This window comes from Phalacrocorax aristotelis, chromosome 7 (assembly GCF_949628215.1).
Source record: "Phalacrocorax aristotelis chromosome 7, bGulAri2.1, whole genome shotgun sequence".
Classification (NCBI taxonomy): Eukaryota; Metazoa; Chordata; class Aves; order Suliformes; family Phalacrocoracidae; genus Phalacrocorax; species Phalacrocorax aristotelis.
Genome location: NC_134282.1, coordinates 12,955,421 through 12,961,459, shown reverse-complemented (window position 1 = coordinate 12,961,459; position 6,039 = coordinate 12,955,421). Strand labels below are relative to the sequence as shown.

General features: G+C 35.4%; 1 long non-coding RNA gene across 2 annotated transcripts in view; it reads left to right on the top strand.

The window, feature by feature from the left end:
• LOC142059791 (uncharacterized) overlaps window positions 1-3,812 on the top strand; it is a 95,328-nt gene extending 91,516 nt beyond the window's left edge. For both annotated transcript variants that reach the window (XR_012661515.1, XR_012661516.1), the window contains 2 exons: window positions 995-1,107; window positions 1,288-3,812. This is a non-coding gene — a long non-coding RNA (uncharacterized LOC142059791). The remainder of the gene's footprint in view (window positions 1-994; window positions 1,108-1,287) is intronic.
• The last annotated feature ends 2,227 nt before the right edge of the window (window positions 3,813-6,039 follow it).

The following is a 6,039-nucleotide window of genomic DNA, read 5'->3' as shown; positions in this document are numbered from 1 at the left end:
ATTTCCATGATATATAAATTCAAGTGCTTAGTATCTACAATACTGGAAATACATTTTTTTTCTATTGGCAGGTACTTACCTCCTTACATACTGTGTTTTGACATTTATATGTCTTAAAAACAGCTTAAAGAATCCATACTGAGTATTGTCACTGCAGCATACTTAGTATTGTCCCTGTTGAATGTGTAGAGTGAACTTGCACCTCTTGGTGTATGTTGTGCATGACTGTATCTCATTCAACATGCCTTATTATACCTTACCAACTATACATTAAATGCTGTTCATAGGAGCAATTCATCCAATCAGCAAGTTCTAGTCCACAAACCACTGGTTTTATTAGAAAATAAATATATATACATAAAAAATAAATACATATAGTCTTCATTAACTCAAGTTTTCATTTGTGAACCACTGATGCCACGTTTCATATAATGATAGATCCTGAAAGCTGAACTGGTGGGGGGAGGTTTGCTGGATGTAAGCTCCAAACTCACTAGCCAGACATGTTTGGTTGTCTTTACCTGCTGGCAGTTTTTTTTGCATCTAACAATATTTAGTCTGTAACTTATTAAGTCACTAAGGAATCAAAATATAAACAAATATATTAACGTTTATTTTCTATATTGCTTATTTCTCAAGCATTCTCATTTGCTCAGTTATAGGGAAACAGTTTGATCCTTCTGACTATGAACAGAATAATCTTTACTAGATGAAAACATAATTTTAAAGTACAAAGAATCTTTTAAATAGTTTAACTAATACGCTTTTCCAACAACAAGGTTGTGTTCTTAAAGCATTTGACATTGCAAATCCATAAACAAATAAATAAATCTGCTGTTTCCAAACAGATCAGAAAACTTGCGCTGATTTACACAGAAGTTGCTATTATTTCTAGTTTCATTGGTATTCACTGGAGACTGGGGGGTGTTTCTGAGGGATAAAGGAAGGTGGAGGCTGCCTTTTTATACAATGTTGCTGTAACTTGGTTTCACAGATTTACAAATTTTGCCTAAGGAAATGAAGGAGACTGAGAGGAAGATAAAACTGATTCCATTTGGAAGACTGAAAGTAAAAAAAAAAAAAAAAAGAAAGGTCAAGACAGAGTTGGTAAGTAAAAGCAAAGGAGGGAGAGCAAGTGAGTAAAAATGGTTAATTCTGTGAGAATGACAGATATATCTTGTAACTTTTAAAAAGCATGATTTGTGAACAGTCCATTTCAAGGGAAAGGGGAATGCAAAACAAACTAGGTAAGGCACTATATAATATATGCATTTCCTGTTTTTCTAGAGTTGCCGCCTTCTGACTAAGCTTCAAAATAAACTACAGTACTTTCCCTGTGAAGACTTCATTATATACGACAATGTAATTCATGAAAGATTCCAGTGACTGCAATGAAAATACGGACTGTCAGTGGAGTGCAAGTGCATGAAGTTCTCTGATATATAGCGGGTTAGTTTAGTTACAGAGGGTTAGTTTAGTTGCAATAGCTCAGCAATAGGGTCTCAGTTTGCTGTATGTTATGAAGTGTCATTCTAACAGTCACCTATTATTGCTGGCTCCACATATGGATTTTTTACATCTCCCATAACAAAGTTGTGTTGGAGTTATGCACAGACCTTTAATGTAAGTGGACATAATATACTCCCACTGTTTTCAGAGACATCAAGAGACTTCATGAAAATCACAGACTGTATGGCTACAGAGACATCTTAGACAACATTAAATTATCTAGTATATTGATTTGAAAGAAGACTTGAATAGATCCAGCCCTTTTGTCTCCCTAACGAGAAAGCAAACAATCACTGAGAACTTAAACAGTTTAGAATGAAAAGATAATCCAGCAACTCTATGTAAAGGTCTGATAACATGCTCTGGCTTAGTAGGGCACTTCACTCTGAGCTCTTCTATTTCAAACTACAGAATAAGCAGCTGTCCAAAATGACAGCTATCTCAGAATCCTTGCAGATACTGCAAAGTAGCCTGGAGTATCCTTCTTTTCTTTTTTTAGATTGTCTAGAGACTCATTCCCACATTCAATCACAGAATCACCTTGCCACTTAAAAATAGGGATCATTGTCATTTTAACCAGGCACATCTGAAAGATGTTCTGCACCTTTATACTCAAGGGTTTACATATTTCTCTTCACAGGGATCAGACTGACTGCATACACATCTTTCAGAAGCCTGTGTTACAGAAATGGCTGCAGTGGGCATGCCTGAGATTTCTGAATATTTTGCCTTTTTATGTTGGGGGATATCCACAGATTGGGACAAAATGTTCAATATCCTCAGACATCTTTCAAATTCGATCTCTTGGCAGAAAAGAGAATATATCTAAAGAAATCTGGATATATGGCTGGGCTGTGTAAACTATCCACCCAGCTAACCATCTATCCCAGTCATCCTAGAGACCAAGAGGGAGGGACACTGTCTGCAGTTGTCTGAGGATGTGTAGCATAGCCTTTGTTCTGTGTTCCACCTTCTGCAGATTCAAAATCTGGTTTACTATTTTGTACCACTTAATGTACAGCAAAATGAGATTAGTATTGTGGTTCTGGAAAAAAACCACCTAAAATGTGGTTTAGGTCATATGAGAAGTGGGAGGGAGTGTCCTTTAACCAATAAACAACTGCAGTAAATTGGTGTTTTAATTGTCTATGTACAATACTAATTCCTGCTTAAAGTGCAAGCAAAAATGAAAAAAAACCCAAGAAGGCTACATCTTTTATAAATAATCATCAAATTTTTAATTGGGTTGAATTTCATGCACATAACATACTGTACACGCAGCAGCATAACATAGAAATACTGGCTCTCTAGAATTTTTGCCTTGACTAATTCGGCATTTTTCCTCAATTTCTTCTTCCTTTTAATTGCTGTCCAAGTAACACATGCTTTGAACAGCTGAATAATAATGTTACAAGTTATTTTGCTGAATCAACATCCTAGCAAATGTGCTTTGTCATCATGATATACGCATTTGCTGAGTAGAGCACTGAACCTGAATATCAAAATCTGCAAAAGGATGTTTAAGTTCTCCTTTCTCTTTCCTCACATCTTCAAGTATAGATTAAGGATATCATTGGTTTTGTCCTTTAAAGTCAACATGTATTTTTATTCTGATTTCATGCAGTATGTTCTTTATATTGGTGTAACAATAAGGTCACAGTGCTTATGTTATTGTGTGAAGTTTGTTTCTCATAGAAATTTTGACAATGATTTGTTTTCGTCTTCAAACTTGACACAATAGTTTTACCATAAACATATAAGATCTTTTCTTTCAGTGCAGAATTCTGTTACTTTTATGTGTAGCTTGATTTTGTTCAATTAGTTCTTTGTATAAGTCTTACATAGCATTTGATACATCTGTTTAAATAAACATGCCATTGCTTAATACGGATTTTCAGGTTTGTGTGCTGGGCAGGTTTAGGGTTTGGGGTTTTTTTTTTTCCTTTCTTTCTGTATACCACTCAATGATCAGTCTGCAAAGTCTATTTTACAGTAATCAGAATTTTCATGGCATGGAAATTGTGGGCCCCTGAAAGTTATTCTTCTTTTTGTATTCTTTTATATAAGTATGAACCTGATAAGACTGCACCAAAATTAATAGAAGATCTTTGACTGGACATTGGCTTGGACTTTTAGTGAGTTGTCCTGGGTCTGATGTTACTGATTTCAAATGATTATTTACAAGTAATTATTCAGACTGGAAGAAAGCAACTGAAAACCAACTCTCTGATTTACTTTGTCATGTTCCTTCAGCGGTGACTGTCCATTTCTTAATAAATTTATCTTACTGTAAACAGTGAAAATCTTTAATACAGGAAACCATATGAATGCTATTGGCAACTTTTGCATTCTTCTTTACTAAAGCCGCTATTATTATAAATGAACCTCCAAGTGACTATGGGAATGCATTGCTATGGTAACTATGATTCACAACAGCAGCTGCTTGCTTTTCATTGCTGTTGCATATATACATTAAAGATTATAATGTCGCTTCTTTCAATTTTAATGTGTTAAACTTGAAAAAAAAAGACATCAGCATTTCAATAGCTACACATCTAACGTCAAATGAAGCCAATCCATGAGTTAGGTTTATTAAGTCTTCCAGTTTCAGTCTTAGAGTTGTTGAAGATTAGCTAAAGCCTTAGCTTTAATGTGATTTCGTGCTGTGAAAAATCACTGCACAAAGGGTAACACAACAAAGTCCCTTCCATACTGTTTTGTCAAATCCAAAAGATGAGAAGATTTTCCAGTAATTCAGTTTCAGAAAATGTCTTTATTATCAATACTTCTTAATTCTTATAGTAATTATAGTCAATAGTTATGAAGACGTTTTCCTTCCCTGCCAGCCTTTCCAGGAGGAATGTATAATTGGGGCTTCTGTTCCAGTCGAGTTTTGGGTTTTTGGGGGCTTTTTTTTCTTAAATGTACCATACTCTAAGAACTAAAATCCAGTCAGCTGTCCTCCAGTTCTACACTGTACTCTGTCCTCCAATTCTACACTATACATTTTCAGCAATGTGTTTAGATCTAAGCTATGCCTTTTAGATACTTCCTAAACAGTGTGTGTCTCGGTCTAGCAGGCAGAGGAAGTACGAAAGAGTAAAATAATCCCATTAATCTTCTTAACAATCTTGGTAAAGAAGTATTTTCTGTTATCCCTGCTTTAAAGATGAGGAAAATATATCACAGAAAGATTACAAGTCAGATTGAAATCTCTAGTATTACTTATAGAAATAGAATATTACTTGGTGTAGAAAAGGGTCAAAAGAATTAAAATCCCATGTTACGGTTCGCTGTGCTAGTCCTGCTATCTGCTATATCGAAAAATGTAAACTCAGACTGGAAAAGTTCAAAGAGCTGAGGGGTGATCAAAAACCTTCCTTACTAGGAGCAATTAAATAAACTAGGACTGTTCGGTTTGAGATAAAGATATCATGGAGGGATATGATAAAAAGTACAAGATGGAAAGGATGGGTATGTCTCAGATGTCCATCATCTTTTCTACTGCATGAACAACAAGAACCAATTAAAAAAAACACAAATGAAGCTAGTGGGATCCTGTTTCAGAGCAATAAAATGAGTACCACAACGGGTACCAGAGCTGTGGAGCTCCTTGCCAAAGCACATTACAGGCGCTCAGAGTTTATATTGGTTCTAAGGAAGACAGGGCAGGTTCACAACAGAAAAGCACATTGAGGCTGAGGACACAGAAACTGTATCTGTCTTTGGAAGTCCCTGAACTAAAAAGGGTGGCTCAGGTGCAAAGTCTGCAAAATTATTAGGCAGAAGTACATGTTCACCCTATTCCTACTTCTTCTTAGGCATCCACTTCATGGATGCAGTTAATGACAAGATATTGGTCTACATGGGTATTTGATTTGGCCCAGTAGGCTTGTCTTTAAATGTCCATACCCTGTAAACAGCACTGCCTTTTAAAATATAAAACAACAATAAGACTTTTAGTCTTACTATATTTGGTTTTCAGACATGAAACAAATGCAAATATTTGAAAGTTTTTGGCAGATCAAATGTTTGATGGTAGGTCCATTATTATTCTGTTTCTAAAACACTGCTTTTTTTAAAAGCTTGATCTTCAGTGTAAGCTGAAGGGCTCAAACGCTTGCTTTCATGTCCATTTATTGACATATTTTTTTAAACATAATTGAAAGTTTCCTGCCACTGGGATGAATCTTGTAAAGGATGTAGTTCTCTTAACTGCATTTTGCAAGCTTTCAAGAATAGGGAACATGATATGAAATCACTGAACTCATTAAAATTAAGTCACACTGGAAGAAACAAAGAAAAAGTTGCTGCCTCTGAAAGTTCTTACCACCGTAATGAAATGTAGAACTTGACTTAGAAACTGCTGCCACGAAGGGCGCTACTTTTTTAATAGTTGAGTTTTTTCCTATTCCTTTATGAATATAGCTTATGGTATGTTCATACCAACCCTGCAGCCCCCTTGCTTCCAAAACCTTGCCACATAAACCCAATACAGAATCTCAGAGGAAACTAAATATTTTCAATAGG